Genomic DNA, 16,913 nt, shown 5'->3' on the forward strand with positions numbered 1-16,913 from the left:
CACTAGCCAGCAGTTTAGCCAACTGCTAAGTGCCAATTCAGTGAGAAAGCCTGCCTCAAAACACAAGCTTTAGAAAAAGATATCTATGTCAACCTTTGGCCTCCACATGCACACATGTATGTGCACACACACACACACACACACACACACACACACACACACACACACTTTTTGTTATTTTTTTTTTAAACTTTGACAGCAATGCTTCTTAGCCTTTTGGCCAAGATCAAGTGTAAAATTCCAACAGGCTTTTTCTCAGAAATGCAAAACCCAGTCCTCAAATTCAAATGAAATTGCAAAAGGCCCCTAAGAGCCAAAACAATCCAAAAAAGGAAGAACAAATTTGGAGATCTTATACTTTCAAACTTCAGATTTTACCACTAATCCACAGTAGTCAAAACAATGTGCTGCTGGCATATGGATGGACGCACAGGCTGGTAGAATAGAAGCCAGACTCCAAAAAGAATCCCATGCTCTACGGCCAATTGGTGACTGGCAATAGAGCCAGGCCCATTCAACAGAGCAGGCTCTTCATCAGCAAACAGGGCTGAAGCAGTCAGATGTCCACGGCCAAAGAGTGAGGTTGGATCCTACTTCATAACACACACACACATACACACACACACACACACACACACACACACACACACACACACACACACACACTTAATTCAAAGTGGATCCATAACCTAAATTTAAGAAGTAAAACCATAAAACTTTCAGGACTTAGATTTGGCAACAAACCTCAGATAAACTCTAAAAGCAACTAAAATCAAAAGCCACAAAAGGAGAATATATAAATTAGTCCTCATTAAATTTTAATTCTTCTGTTTATCAAAGGATATTGTCAAGAAAATTAAGAGACAGCCTACAGAATGAGAGGAAATAGTCACAGATCATGTATCTGATAAGGGCTTAATATTCACTATATAGAAAGAACAGAACACCTACAACCTGACCCGAGTCTGAAACGGGCAAAGACTTGAACAGACATTTATTTCCCAAGAATATAATCAAATGGTCAATAAACACCTAGAAAGGCTCTCAGCATTCACTAGGTGGGGGACCCGCAAATCAGGCACAATGAAACACTACTGTACCTGCTAAAAAAATAAACACAGAAGTGCCTTGAATATGGTCCAGCAACCCTACTCCTAAATATAGTTCTCCTTGGTAGAACTCACAGAGTGACTGGCCAGGAGCTGAGGAAGGGCAGAATATGAAGCATAGGCAGGAAGCTTTCTCTGCGAGTTTTAGGCCATCCAGGGCCACTGTTTCTCCAAGAAAGAAAAGAAAAGAAAAGAAAATTGATGTGGAAGACAGGACATGAGAGAGGAATGAAACTAGAGCCGATGTTTGCTGACCAACAATTCATCTTCTATTGGGAAGAAATGACCCACAAATAGGCAAAAACGGCAGTGGTGACTGGCTACAGATTTTAACATGGATCACCAGTGAGATACCAGCAGTCTCCTGTCAGGAAACACTTGGCTGCAGGCATAACCATCATGTGCTATGTTATTTGAAGGACCGTCCCAGACTATGTATGAGATGCTGAGTGCCAACTGCCCTTGGAGCCTTAACTGAGCTAGGTCCTCAACTCAGGGAACCCAGGTGAAACTAGAGCACCCCTCCTCCACTGCCCCACTGCACATGCGCATACACACACACACACACACACACACACACACACACACACACATACACACACACACACACACACACACACACACACACACACACACGAAACCCTTTTAGCTTCCAGAAGGCCAAAGGGAAAAATCCTGTTTAAGGCCCCAGGAGTCCCAGGAATCCCTGGGTAAAGGGGTAATAACACCTACTTTGATCTCTCCTCTCCATAAAAACCTAAGTGTCCTTCCCTAGCTCCTCCCAGGGGCTTCTGTCAGGCCAGGTCACAGCCAAGAATCAGGACAAAGGCCATATGGAGAAACTAGAGGCTACATCCTCACTCTGGCCTCTATGACAATGAGAGTGCTTCCTGCCTTGCCCCTCCCATTGTGAATCAAAGCAATATTCTAATGGCTCAGCCTGCCACATGTGACACCCATCAGGTACCAGGCATCCACCTGCCTCAGGACATTTGTATTCCTAACAGCAAGCCCCCATTTGTACAATGAAGACCCAGAGATGTGAGTTAAGGCACTTGGCCAAAGTCAAGCTGATCATATACAAGACTGGAACTCTGGTCTGTATCCTTCCACTTCTGCTGTCATTGGGAGGGTAAAAATCTTAGCAAAGAGCAATGGACCCATCACATGACATCACTCCATCCTGACTGACTTATCAGGTGACCAGCGATTCTTGGCCAAGGATGCATGCACAAGGCAGACTGGGTCATCATTCCCCATGAAATGACTGGAGCCACTGACGGTTCATTCATTTTGCTTCCTTATACAGGGGAGCAAAGCATATCTGTGCAGGTGGCCAACAGCAGTGGTTCCCCAACATTTCCAAAGATGGTCCCCAAATGTCTCACAGGAAACATAAGCAACGGCGTCTTGGAATGAAGCAACAGTCAGTCAGGAGTGAGGCAATGTGACTGAGGAGTCAAGGTAGCCAGCACCACCAGAGCAGACCCTCATACTAGGGGCTCTCTTCATTCATTTGTTCATTCATTCATTCATTTCCTCATTCGTTCATTCATTCACAAGCGTTGCTTAAAGGTTTACTACAGCTATGTACTCTTCTGGATTCCAGGAGAGAGAGAGGGGGGTGGGGGGCGGGAGGGAAGGAGGGAGGGAAGGAGAGAGAGAGAGATCGATCTGTTAAGTCCTGTGAAGATAAATAAAGATGCAGATACAGGGTAGGAGTGCAGTTCAATGGCTAGAGTACCTGTGTTGCATGGATAAAGCCCTGGGTTTGTTTCCAGCACTGCATAGACCATGCATGGTGATGCAAGCCTCCTTCGGCACTCAGGAGACGCATGAGGACCAGAAGTTAGTTCAAGGTCATTCTCAACTACATACTGAGTTTGGGGCTTGGGGGTGGGGCACACCAGGGATGGGAGAAAGAGATTCCAGTTTGGCTAGAGCCATTGGGGAGGATCACACTACAAAATGACAATTGGGGCAAGTTTAGCAAAGGCACAGTGTGGACCATACAGGTATGTAGGGGAAGGGTGATCAGGCTACTGGAACAGCATGTACAAAGGCCCTGAGGCAGGGGCATGTGTGACTTGTTTCAGTTACAGCAGAGAGGTCTAAGTGGTTGGGGCAGATGATGAGACAGAGGACACAGGGACATGGTGTGATGGAGGAGGTGGGGAATCGGATAGCGACTCTGGAGTAAAGTCTTTGCATTTCATTCACTTATGAGCTTGAGCTCTCTAAGCTTTTACATAAATGAACTGAACACAGCCTATATGAGTGAAGGCCAAATACATGGTGCCCTTGCTCATTGTGAGCCCCCTCCTTCCATCATGGACCAACAAGCCAGCTGTGGATTTATTAGCCTGGTCACTACTTCTAGTTCTCAGACTGGTCTCTGCTACTTCTCGCGAAGCTGCAGGGGCCAGAATAGTTTTCCCTCCCATGCTCTTCTGGGGCAGTGGATCTTCCAGGCCCCCCGCTTTCTCTGGGGGTTTACCATCCCTTCCTCCCCCTCCAGGGCCTTTGGACCAACCATCCCCTGCCTAAAACACATCTTTCCTGTCATATTCCATCTCCCCGTGAGTCCTCGCACCTTATAGTGTCTTCCTGGTCACTGACCCACATCCTGTAGGGGCTCCTAAAACTCTAGTTACACTTGTATGTCTGTAGGGTTTTGGTTTGGTTTGGGGTGGTTGGTTTTGACTTTTTGTTGTTTGAAGACAGTGGCTCATGTAACCCAGGCTGACCTTGAACTCCTGAGTCTTCACCTCCCAAGTGCTGTGTCTGTGTGTGTGTGAGTGTGTGTGTGTGTGTCTGTGTGTGTGAGTGTGTGTCTGTGTGAGTGTATGTGTGTATGTGTGTGTGTATGTGTGTGTGTGTGTGTGTGTGTGTGTGTGTGTGTGTGTTTGGGGGCACTTACCTGTGCACACACATGTGGAGGCCAGAGATTAACGTCATATGTCTTCCCTTATCGTTTCTCTATCTTCTCTGTCTTTTACTTTGAGCCAAGGTCTCTCAGTGGACCTGGACCCCACCATCTCAGCTGGACTGGTTGGCTAGTGAGCCCCCAAGGATGTGCTTGTCTCAGCTCCCTCAGTCCTTGAGTTACAGATGTGCCACCACAGTTGATTGGATGGTGTGAATATGAATGTTCCCCCCATAGACTTATATATTTAAATACTTTACTTGGTCCTTAGTTGGTGGAACTGTTGAGGAAGAATTAGGAGGTGTGTCACTGGGAGCAGGCTTTGAGGTTCCAAAAGGCTCACACCATTCCCACTGGCCCTCTCTCTGCCTCCAACTTGTGTCTCAGGATGTAAGCTCCCAGTCACTACTCTACTCAGCACTTTGTCTGCCTGCCTGCTTGTAGCCATGCTCCCCAACATACCGGTGATGGAGCCGAACCCTCTGGAACTGTGAGGCCCAGATTAACCTTTTTTATTTTATAAGTTGCTATGGCCATGTTGTCTTAAGCCAGCAATAGAAAAGTCAACCACCTGGCTTTTAAACATAAGGACACAGACTACATCTACTGGTGCTCTAGCCCAGGCACTAAACCACCCCTGGGAATACACTCTGGGATCCCCCAAAAAAGCTGAAGAGTAATTACATGAACTCATGAAAGGATGAGAGGATGCCCAGGGACAGTGGGGACAGAAAAGGGACAAAAGTGGGGTGCAATAGGTACGACCAGAGCTGAGAGTGAAGCAGGGATGGGCTAGTGAGCTTGTGTCATTTTGTGATGGCTGCCCCTGAGGCTCAGGGGATCAGCCAGTGTGTCTGTGCTCTCCCAGATTCCTAGTTCAGCAGTCAGCAGGAAGAGTGAGTACAGCCCCTCTGTGGCTGGTGTGGAGAGGGCTGGAGATAGTCACCGCTGCCACTTCACAGTGCCTGGCTTCCCATGAAATCACACTGGCTCTGAGGGTGGCAACTCTGGCTACCCAAGGTGCTCGGTTCTCAACTGAGGGGTGGGGGGTGGGGAGCGGCAGTGCCTGCATTGTGCAAAGGAAGCTCCTGGAAGCTACTCTTTGGAGGGACTGAAACATTAGGGAGTCAGGCATCAGCTACCTTGCCTGTGACACTGCCAGGACAGGACTCAGGCAGGAACAGAGCCCTCAGCACCCTGCTGGCAGGCTTCCTTTCGCCTTTTTTTTTTTTTTTCCCTTTATCTGGGAGGGGGGAAAGAGCCACAGCAGGAAGGCACAGTGAGAAAGATCTCAGAAAACAGATGAAACAGTCTAAGGTTAGAATGGCTGGAGTTCTGGCTCTAAGTCTCCCTCAGCTCTCTTCCAATTCCTCCTCCCTGCTTGGACTCTACGGGCAAGGCCCCCAGAGTAGGCTGAGCTTTGCCTGTGTTCCCTCAGATTCCTGGGCTTTGGGGACTCTCTTCATGGTTTTGATTTTCCCACGGAGCCTTACAAATGGGAAGCCCAGCTCTAGTTCACAGCTATGTACCCCCCCCCCATACCTGAGTAAGGTGCTCAGTAAAAACCTAAGGAGTCAACGGTGCCAGCTAGGAAGCAACTGAGGTCCACTTCCTGCGCAGGCCTGTATAGTAGGTCTACAGTTCTGCCCAGGGGTCTCTGAGCTGAAGTCTGAAAAATTGCCAGGCACTCAGCTATCCCCGAGGGGACCATTCATGCCCCAGTAGTGGGGCAGCCATGAAAAGCCATCCCGGCAGCTTTCAATCACATCAACACAGTTGTCATCATGTTGCGAGCCAGCACGAGGGGGAGAGTGTGTTTGTGTGTATGCACTCTGTTTTAAACTAATAAGAAACATATAGTCTGTGCCAACCAGCTTTCTCCCCCCTCCTCATATTACGTGTGAGGCACTGTGTAGGCGCTGTTACTTATGTTTATACAGCATGTATAGCACAAGCACATACGTTAACTTTTGTGATCTTCCCCCACAGTCTTGTGGGGAAGAACCATCAACCACTAGCTGACTGACAAGAAGAACGAAGCCAGCTTTCACTGTCACACAGTGAGCACATGGCTGGGCCAAGGCACCAGCCTGGGTTGTTGGCTTCCTCACCATCTGCATTCATCACCTTCCTGTCAGCCTTATCCTATCACAGCCAGAGCCCCAGGACTCACCCTGCATTGTGCATGAGGACCTTGCTGCAAAGCAATGCATCCTGGGTACTCTAGACCTCACCAAACAGCATGCAAGAGAACCTTGTGAGTAGACTGCCCATAGGATGCCCTATACCTCACCCTCTAGTGTGTGTGAGGGTCTTGTGCGTCCTTGCATGGGAAAGGAGATAGAGGGATCCAGAAACTACCTCACAGCTCCTTGCCGCAAGCAGCAAACCTCACTGGACCCAGGCATTGTCAACAGAGTCACGTACAATCTGCTGAGTCTTGGACAACTTCTGCAGTTCTAGGTCTCACTCTCTTTCTTGGGTCTTTGAGACTATCTCAGGGAAGGGAGAGTACTCCCAGGCAGGGACTGGGCAGTCACAACAATCACGGGGAAGGAGCCTCCCCTGATCTGCGGAAGCTGTTCTCTCCCAACACTGAGAGGGGCAAATCCAGAGAGGAGCCAGGAGAAGTGTCCCTCCACACTGCTTAGGACTGCAGGAGCAGCGGCCTCCAGCTCCCATACCACCCCACTCTCATGCCTGGCTTCTCTACCTATGTCTTTCTTTCCAAAGGCTGGAGAGTTCAACTGGATCGTACACGGGCATTCTCCCAACGCCCTGTATACAAGTAAGTGCATGCCTTCCCATCTCCTACCTAACTAAAAGTGGCCAGACCCACAACCTATGGGGCTGAATGTCCCTGGGTATCTCAACGGTCAGTAAGATGTGTGGTGCTTGACGGGCCAGTGCATACACCGCAGCCTGGGTCTACAGCATCCTCCTCCTCGTTCAGCAACAGACTCAGAAAAACCTGGAAGGACATCCATTTAACTTCCTTTCCTACAAAAACGATCGCGCTTACACTCCGAGAGGCTAAGAGACTGAAGTCGCACACTTGCCCAGTTACTGTGTTAATCTGGTCTAAGGAAGCGAGGCCCACACGGCTCACTGCTGTGTATCCATGGATAATGGGCCCAGGCCACATCTGTTGAGTGACCAGTGGAGCCTCAGGGAGGACACAGGAGTGAGCATAAGCCATTATCAAGCATCCTGAGGCCACAGCATGACTCTCTGGCTTTGTCTCTCCCTACTCTTGGGCTTGGAGCTACAATCAGAATGTGGGAGGAGGTAGGAGCAGCTTCCAGAGGGAAAGAAGCCTACAGACCTCAGACCTCAGACTTAGGCACAAAGAGCGGCACTTAGCAGCACTAGGAAGCTTAGGGACAGCTCTCTGCCTCGTGTTATATAGACTGGATCTGCTTGTAAAGGAACAAGTCTGTGCCTTGTAAGGAATTAGACCCTGTTACTGGTGGCTAACTGCCTTTTGACTTCTCTCAGGACTGATTTCCATCAGGCAGATTAGCTAAGGATCTAATACTGAGGCCCCAAGGGCTTTTTCTTCACACACACACACACACACACACACACACACACACACACACACACACACACACACACACCCCAGCCAGCTTCCCTCAGTGTTTACCTATTTATGTTGGTTAGCCTAACCCTACCTGGCCTGGGGACTTATAGAAGATTTTTCACAAAATAGTATCTTCCAGGTTTTGGCTTCCATGACAGCCAGTAGCTCTCCTCAGCATTTGTCAGACAAAAGGCTGGTGATGGGGGAGGTGAATTGAGCTTGTTTCCGGTTAAAAAAATTTTTTTCTCAGGAGAGACACAGGTAAAGCCTGGCAAGGCAGCTGCAGGAGCTCAGCAAGGGCCTGAGTCCCCACAAAGGAAAGGACAGTAGCAGTCAGAGAGAGCTGGGCCATTTGAAGGGTGTGCTCTGTCATAGGCAGGTGGACACACTGCCACACTGGCTACTCTGAACTTCATCTTCTCTCGTCTGTAAAATGACTTAATGACATCCATTTGGCCCACTTCAGAAAGTTCAGAGGATCAAATAGGAATGATTTTTGTTTTGTTTTGAGACAGGGTTTCTTTCTCTGTCTAGCCCTGGCTGTCCCAGAACTCTCTTATAGAGGCTGGCCTCGAACTCAGAGATCCACTTGCCTCTGCCTCTGAAGTGCTGGCATTAAAGGTGTGTGCCACCATGCCTGGCAGTAATGAATTTTCTTTAGAGAGAAAGCTACCAGTCACAAAAGAGCCATGTGCCGCCGCCGCTGGATGCCTTTCTGAGAGTTTTCACAGTTTTCCTATGCCTGGCGGTCACATTATCATTTTTATCCTATACATAAGAGTACCGAGGCTCAGAGAAGTTAAAAGATGGGCCAAGGACACACAGCTCAGTGGCAGTAGAATAAGGGTGACACTCCAGATGCGGATATCAAAGCCAGGGCTCTTTCTTCCAGCACCCTGCTGTCTGGGCAGAAGGAAATGCTGCTTTTAATGATGGTGCTTCACATTGAAAACGCTGCTCCCATGGGTCCTAGGGCCCTGAGCTCCCCCGGGACTGTGCTTCTGTGGCTGTTTTATGTTGTTAGGACTCTCCGCTTGGGTTTGTGTTATGGCGGCTGTTTGGAAAACTTCCTGTTCATAAAGCCATGCACTTGGGAGGCAATGTTGAGTCAAGGAACTTGGAGCGGATGGAGACATCTGGGAGCAAACCAAAGCTCCTGACTGGTTATCTGACAACACTAATATCCAGAGAGGGCAAGCCACCTGTCAAATGTCACAGAGCTAGTCAATGGCCACGACTCAAGTGGAGCCCAGTGTCTGTGACTCCTACACCTGCTTCCTGCCCTCCTCACCATGCTAACACACTAGTCAGCATGTCATGGTCCAGAACACGGAGAGAGCTAGGGTGGGGCCTGGAGTCTCTCCTTTTTCTGCTTGGGTTGCAAGGAGCATGTGGCCTTTAAACTGCACTGCACTGCACTGCATCCACTGACAAGTCAAACCAAAAAATCCCCCTCAAACTCCACCGTGCATAGAAGGGAACAGCCACTTCTGGCCACCTGAGACAGAGGGACTGAGTAATTCTTTCTAAGCCAGGCTGTCCCTACCCCACCCCACCCCCAGTCACCCTGACAGTCTAGCTGTGAGCCCAGAGCACAGTGACCTGGGGAGTGTCGGGTTTCGCCCCTCCCCCTCCAGCCCTCCCCACACAGCTGAGAGAGCTTTCTCTCAGTATGCCTCCTCAGAGAAGGGGCTGGTTGAGGCCACTCTGGCCTGATTACTTGACCTCAGGCCCACCTCTTGCCTTCTCTGGTTAACAACTGGTGGGCACTTTTTTCTTCCCTGTGTCTGTGTATTCTCTCCCTCCTGGGTTTGCGTCCCCTTGATTCCTAGCTGCCCCAGTACAGACACACCTCTATTCCCAGCCTCCCACCCACCAGCTGAGTGCCCGGTGCTTGTCCATGTGCCAGTGACCTGCAAAGGGGCCCATGCCCTTTGTCACAGAGAAGCAAAAAGGAAAAGGAAGAAGCTGAAAGAGCCACCAATTGATTCTTGTTAAAAAAAAAAAAAATGTGGGAGAGGAGAGGCAGAATTGAACTTCTGTTTCAGTCATAGTCCTGGCCTTGAACCACTCATCTGTGCCTGGCATAGCGCTGGGCAGTTACATGCACCGTCTCCTCCACCTTGCCAGCCAGCTATGCTCCATTCTTCCCCGGGTTACAGGTGAGGAAACAGAATCACCAAAGCTCTTCAGCAAGTGTCTAAAGCCATATGAGTGAACAGCAGAGTGAGGTGTTAAATGCACTTGTCCCATGCTGGGGCCTGCAGGCCAGGCCGGGTTCCAGTTATTTGGTTTGTCTTTCTCGCTGTGTCCTCGATGCCTAGGACTGTGCCAGGAACACCAATGGCACATGATAAGTGTGTGCTGCCACCACCCAGGAAGGCAGGACAAAGGTTCCTAACGGACTCTACAAGAATCCCAGTCAACTATCTGTTCTCTGTATCAGGCCCAGCACATGAAGACTCCACCAAAGGCCAAGTGGAGAAAGGCTGGATTTCAGAGCCTGCGAGTGGAGGCATACACCCAACACAATGGAGTGAGGGATTGAAGAGCTGCTTGGTGCCCTGTGGCTCCTTTCTGGCCCATCGGCATCTGCCCCTCTCCCAGGACAACCTCCCCCTATGTTTCCCCTACCTGGACGAGCTGGACAGAAACTGGCCACAGTCTTACTAAGGCGAACAGTTACATCCCCCTCCCAACCCTGTCTGAAGCCTCCAGAGTCTGCTCAGGGCCCCAGGGCCAGCTGTTTTTCTCCACATTCCAGCCAAAAATAATACGAGAACCAGGCTGTTTGGTGGAGACTTAATCTAATCTTCATTGCTTCAGTTTTAAAATATCCTGCCTGGTTTAGGGTTTCTTCTTACACACGGGGATGTGTTTTTAGTGAGATAGGTCTTAACAGCAACGGTCCTTCTTGTAATTAGAAACCCAGGCAGGCAAGGAAGGCCAGGGACAGGCGGCCAAGCCAAACATAGCCCCCGTTTGCATCAAGCTCTTTCCTAGTTCTGTGGAGCACTATGAGCCATGCTATGCCAGGGCCTGGTGTTACCTCATGTCTGGGGGATTCTAGGAGAATTCTGGGAAAAGGACTCAGCCTTTTATCTTGGGTCTCATCCTCCCACCTTCTCACTCCTAGTCAAAATGGAGACCAAAGTGTCACCCCACCAGCAGCCCAGCTGGAAAGGGTGTGTGGAGAGAAAGCCTACCCCCAAGGAAGTCCTAGTGAAGTAGGGGAGAATTAAAGAGGAGCATCCATCCTACAGAAGCCAGTATCAGGTACCGGAACTGAGCCTAACTTTTGAAGAAGTGGCAGAAGTAACTTCTTGGGCTTTCTCACCTAGAATCCGCTTTGATCTGCCAGAATGGAGACTGCTAAGTGAGGTCCAGGCTGTGGCTCATTCCAGATCAGCACCCATCCATGCCCCCACACCCCAGCAGGACCAGATGTCACACACCAATCAGGACTAGGACAGTATTTCTGATATGTCAGATTCTGTGTACACTGGAGGCAGGACAGGTATTCCAGGGGCAATCACTACGGGAGAGCCAGCTGACTTCCCCAATTTGGCCACAAGAGCCTCTCTTGGCAAAGTGGATGGTATGTGAAACCAACAGCACAGGTCTCAGAATCGAAGATGTTAAGTAAGACAGGAGGTGTACCTTCTCACAAAAGTCTTGTATACATCGTGAGGACAGGCCCAGGAGCCAGGCCAGGAAAGAGGCACATTTGGAAGAACATGACCTTGTGCTACTAGGAGTCCGCCGTCTTGGTGTTCTTTCCTATTTACAGTGAGCCCTGTACTTGCCTCATCCCCACCCTTCACTCCTTGCAGCCTAACAAGGGACAGCGTGTGCTACATTCCACTCAACAGATGAAGGAACCAAAGCCCAGCAGCTGGGGGACCCGCTGGAGCCATAGAGCCAGGCCCTCAAATTCCAGCCCAAATACAAGCTGAGCAGGCCGACCCTTCAGCCTTGACTACCACCCACCACTTCCTTCTCTTCTTCCCCACTTCCCATAATCAGGTATTAGATTTAATTAAATCAGCGGAGCCCCATTACAACCATCCTGGCCATGCCGACTGGATGGACTACAGTGAGTGAAGCTCCTCCCTCCAAATTCTGCTTCTCAATAGAATTCGCTTTGCAATAAGTCCTGGGTCTCTATATGAAGTGTCTTATACAAGTGATGTACTGGTTAGATTCAAGGCCCGTGGAGGTTCACGAGGATTTCATTTTCCATGTCACTTCTTCTGCTTTTCCTCCAAGGCACCCTTTTTGCCTTCTCCATCATGGGATTTACATTTTATTTGATCCAGACACTTTACCTCACATGCCATCACCTCCAATAATTGCATCACACACACACACACACACACACACACACACAATCAGTGAGGCAGTCCCATTGCTACACAGCATAGGATAAAGGAAAACTCCTAATGGCACTACTTACTCGCCTCCAATTAATTTCTAAAATGTGCTCCATATTAAGTAAATCAGAAACAAAAGTCCAAAATCGGAGGTTGCATTTCTGAAAAGTGAGGCGGGGGTGTAAATAAATACCAAGGAAGTCTTGCAACATGTTGGAAGCCTATAAATTTTATTGGTTGTTTCTTTAATAAAAAAAAATTTCAATCGCTAACAACACAGTATTATTAAGCTCCTAACATTTAAAAATCTAATTTGCCCCCACTCTGTGGTTGTTTATATTACCCAGTGTGTTCAGTAAGGGCTGGGAAATCAGGTTGATCGCTTGCTCTGCTTCAGTTCCTAAGTGGAGCTAACAGAGACAGACCCCCTTTTCAATCCAGCCTTCTGCTGTCTAGGCAAGCCTTGGTCTCTAATGAGTTTCAGCCCAGGGTTGAAGATGGACATGGCAGAAAGAAATTTAACACACACTCTGGTGCACCTATAAACTTTAAGGCCAAGAAAGGGGAAGTATGTTTCCAGTTAAGTCAGAACTCCATGAATTCAGGATTCTCCGCTCACAAGACAGTAATTCTCCCTGTTTCATCACTAACTTACTTGAAATGTGTTTATGCAATTTATTGCTACTGAACTTCCAGGCAACTGGTGTAGAGTTAATGAAACCCAGCTTGGAGAAGCTTTGAGCTTTGAACAAGTAACCACAGTTTAAATGGTTATGACATGCGGTCAAAGCCACAGGCAGGCCCCACTGCAGTTTCTGTGTTAGTCAAAATCCTTGTCATCTCACCTTTTGTGTCAAATAGATTGAAAGGTGGGGGGTGGGGGTGGGGGACGCTGAAAAACAGCCTGTCTTGTTCTTGCTCGGGTTCCCAGCCCTTTAAACCGATCCATCTTACGGATTGCAAGACAAGGCCCCTCCCCCACGGCCCAAGTAAATATTTTAGTCTGAATTAGTAACCGCGTTGAAATCCTGAAACCTAGTTTGGGTTGAATTGAGTAGGGTCAGGCTTTATATAAAGCAATGTGGGAGAGGGCTACCTCGCGATAGAGAGGCACCTAGCAACCTTTAAAGCTAGCCTCCGTGAAAGCCCAGAGGCAACTGAAAGATGACGCACAGAGAAAAACTGTGGATGCGGGAGAAGTTAACTCATCTCTCTGAATTACGTGGACATTGCCTTTTATTAATTCTCATTATCACATGGTGTCCTTTCCCCGCCCCCAGCTCTGTTCATGTGGGAACCCCAGCAAGCTCCCTCTTTCTAAATGGGCCTATTTTGGAAGAGTAAAGGGGAGGTACTGGATTTGTCGCTGCCGCACAATAAAAGGGCCCTTTTGAAAGCCGCACTTTCATTAACTTAAAGCAATCTATAGACTTAAAAGCACAGAGCAGTAAACTCCTAGAAAGGATCATAAAACAGCCAGTCTCGAGTTGGGTACACTTCACTGCGATTTGCACGAGGCATTTTACTGTGGTCGTTGCTAGGCCCATCTCCCTTCAGTAACCCCTTGGCCCTCAGTCCCTGCAGATGCTCTTTCTCTAGGCTTTCATGCCTTTCGATCTCACAAAAAGGAGGCGGTGACCGGGGAGTCTTGGTGGGGTCACGGCTCCCTCCCCCCGCTCAGCTCACGGCTGGAGAAGAGCGCGCAGGAATTCCAAGTCTGGAAAACAACAGCTCCACCGCCGCCGCCCTGGTAGCGGTCGCCGCGCCCCGGGCCCGCGGTGGCCATTCATGGGTCCTGCGGCTTCAGTGCCCCAAAGGGCTGGCTGGCTTTCTCAATCCAGGGTGCAAGCGTGCACAGAGAAAATCAACAGCGCGCGCGCGCGTGTACACACACACACACACACACACACACACACACACACACACACACACACACCTCCATCCGTCAACGCACTCTTTATCTAAATGACCAGAGTGTATATATATATATGTGTATATATGTATATATATATATCTCCCCCCACTCCCCCCTCCGCTCTTTCCCTCTCCAGGACCTCTCCACACACCACCCACTGTTGATCTAGGCCTGAGCCTTGTGGACGCAGTTTGAGTATGAGATATGAGGCGCGCGCGCGCACACACACACACACACACACACACACACACACACACACACACACACACACACTTGCAAGGTCCAGGGGCCACGGGAAAGTCAGAAGGCAAACAGAGAAGGGCAAAGGCAAGGGGGCTGGAACTTCGGATAACACGGAGTTGCTTTTAAACACCATCATTTCTCAGATTTGGGTGTGTGTTTGGGGGAGCGGGTGTTTATATCTGCTTAAGCCTGTTAACTTGGATTTTACCAGTTGAAGAGTGTTTGAATTTCAGAAAGCCAATAGCCTGGAGAAGTCCCAATATAACACATGTGAAGGTAAGGAACCCCGAACTTCCTCATCCCTCTAGGGCAGAACCTTGCCGGGATGGGCCGCCCTGTGCGCTCCCTCACATTTTCAGAGATGAAGCAAGGATCGCTTGCGGATAAACAGGCGGCACGTCGGATCACAGGCTCCCGAGTTACGGAGTCCCAGCGGCAGCCACGACTCCTCAAGCCCTAACGGCACCTCGCTACTAGCCGGCTCCTTGCCCGCGTCGCCGACCCCTGTCCCAGCGGGCCACCAGCAACCACCCGCCATGCTATGGCTGCAGACCCCAAGTGACTCCTGGAGCCTGCTGAGTCTGCAGGGTCAGCTCCTTGGACTCAATAGGAGGCGGGCGATGCTACCCGGCCACTTCACACAGAATCGTCCTATTTTTGCCTGCTTTCCAGCGTCTTTTTTCTAGGATCCAGCCCTGTGCACCCCAAATCCTTTCATCCTCAAGATTCGCTTTGGGGGAAAAGCAACAGACACTTGGGGCTTGCTCACCATGGTTTGGATCAACTACTTTTCTTGCCTACGTAAAAGCGTTTTCTCCCGCACGCTGTCAGGACCCGGACGCTCAATTCTCCTCAGGTTTCAATAGCCTGAACCCCAATAAAGAATCGTGACCCTGTGTCTCAGTCCTTTAAAAAAAACGGCACCCACTCCGGACTCAAGCCTCGGATGTAACCGGGGCCCCAGAGCCTACCTCCAAGCCCTCGCTCTTGCCGGAGTGTAAACTACATAGCGGCCCTTTAGTCCCAATTGTGAAAATAGCCTGGGTCCTTCAACCCAAACGCTCCGAAGCCCAGCCCTCCTTTCGGGGCTGATCCGCACCCCCTCCCATTACTAACCCGAGTCTTCAGACCGCGCGGGAACCCCGGCAGCCCTGTGAAGGACTCTCCAGAAAGCGCGGCCCACTGCGCCTGTTTCTACCGCGGCTTTGGGAGCCTGGCGATTCGCTTCGCCTAACCAGAAAGAAACAAACTTCGCGCGGTACATTCAGGACCCTGCCCCATCCCCTTCGGCTTTCGGCTCCGGAGTGCTTTCCGTGTCTACCTCCCTTTTACGAATTCATCTCATAGTTCTTCGCCAATGGCCCCTTATCCTCCTCTCCTAGCCCCAAAGACCCAGCAATAAGCAGAACGCCGGTGACTCTACAAATTCTCCTCCTACTCCTGGTCAGAGACCCTGAGCGTCCCCCTTAGGGTTCTGGTTTTTCTGACACCACCCCCCTCCCCCACGCATGTTCTCCTGTCCCCACTGATCCTCCTGCAAACCTCCACTATCCCTGCCTCTTCTACCCCGGCAGAACGCGGCCGCTCCTGCTTGACTCCAGCCACCCGGCCCTAGGCTAGGGCTGCTCCCGCTTCCAACCACTCGAAGGCAGCTCGGGGCTGGCAACACCTAGGAAGCGCCAGCTACAGGACTCCTAGAGCCCGGGACAGGAGAAACCGAAGCCGGCCCGCAGTTCCCAGCCTCGCCCCCACCAAGCGCCCAGCCAGAAGCCGCCCGCGCGTGGACTCGGGACGACAAGCTCGTCCCTAAACTCGGGTCCTAGTAAGCTGCGGGTGCACTGCTCCTAACCCTGCCGCTACAGGCTCTCCAGCCGCTGCGCTCTGAGTCCGCTGCCCAGCTGCTCGCAAACGCAGACAATGCACGCCGGCCCCTGGGCCGGAGCGGAGCGGGGCGAGGCGGCGGCTGCGGAGCTGCGCACCGGCCGGGTCGGGGAGCGGGAGGGCCGCGCGCTTCTCGCCGCCTCCTCGCCCGGCCTCGCCTCCCCTCGCGCGGCTTCGCTCCACGCTCTCCCGGCGCTTCCCCAGCTTCTCTCTGCACGCTCCCGCCGTCCCTCTCTGCTCCCTGCCTCCCTCCTCCCTGCTGCCTCCCTCTCTCTCCTCCCTGCTGCCTCCCTCTCTCCCTCTCTCCTCCTTGCCCTGTCGCAATGAATAATACTCTGGCTTGGGGACTGGAATAAAACACACGCGCTCTGAGGCAGCCGCCCGCAGCAGCCGCCGCCGCCGCTGCGCCGCCGCCGCCGCCTGCAAAAGCGTCTCTGACATGGAAATGAATGACAGCTTACCTGATGCCAATCTTCATCAGACTGACACCGGCGTGACAACACAGCCTATACTTCCCAGCACTGCTCGGGACGTCAGCGGCACAGGGACCCGCCCCCCGGACTCCCCCCCCCCCGCCCCGCGCGCGCACACCTCCCCTCTCCCCACTCCCCCTTTCTCCCCCCCCCCACCCCACCCCATCGCCCCCACCCACTCCGGGCCCCGGCCGCTTCCCGGGCGAGGAGCTGCTAGAGTGTCTCCCTCTACTGGAGATTCGGCTCAGACATCTGGTTCGGGCCTTCTTGCTGCTGGCAGGAGGCAGCACACGCTGGGGAAGAAGCTCCAGACCTGAGATTGCCTGACAGAGGTAGCGCAGTGGACTCCAGAAATTCAGGCACATCCTACCCCACGTCATCCTTAGCTACCAACTGGTGCAGGATTCCAA

At 51.0% G+C, this 16,913-nt stretch overlaps 1 protein-coding gene across 1 annotated transcript in view; it reads right to left on the reverse strand.

Annotated features, from left to right (window-relative positions):
* Pknox2 (PBX/knotted 1 homeobox 2) overlaps positions 1-16,582 on the reverse strand; it is a 264,526-nt gene extending 247,944 nt beyond the window's left edge. Inside the window, exon 1 of the mRNA XM_051156177.1 lies at positions 16,492-16,582. The gene's annotated coding sequence lies outside the window, so the exon portion shown is untranslated. The remainder of the gene's footprint in view (positions 1-16,491) is intronic.
* Positions 16,583-16,913: the final 331 nt, after the last annotated feature.

Source organism: Acomys russatus, chromosome 14, assembly GCF_903995435.1.
Source record: "Acomys russatus chromosome 14, mAcoRus1.1, whole genome shotgun sequence".
In the NCBI taxonomy this organism is placed as follows: Eukaryota; Metazoa; Chordata; class Mammalia; order Rodentia; family Muridae; genus Acomys; species Acomys russatus.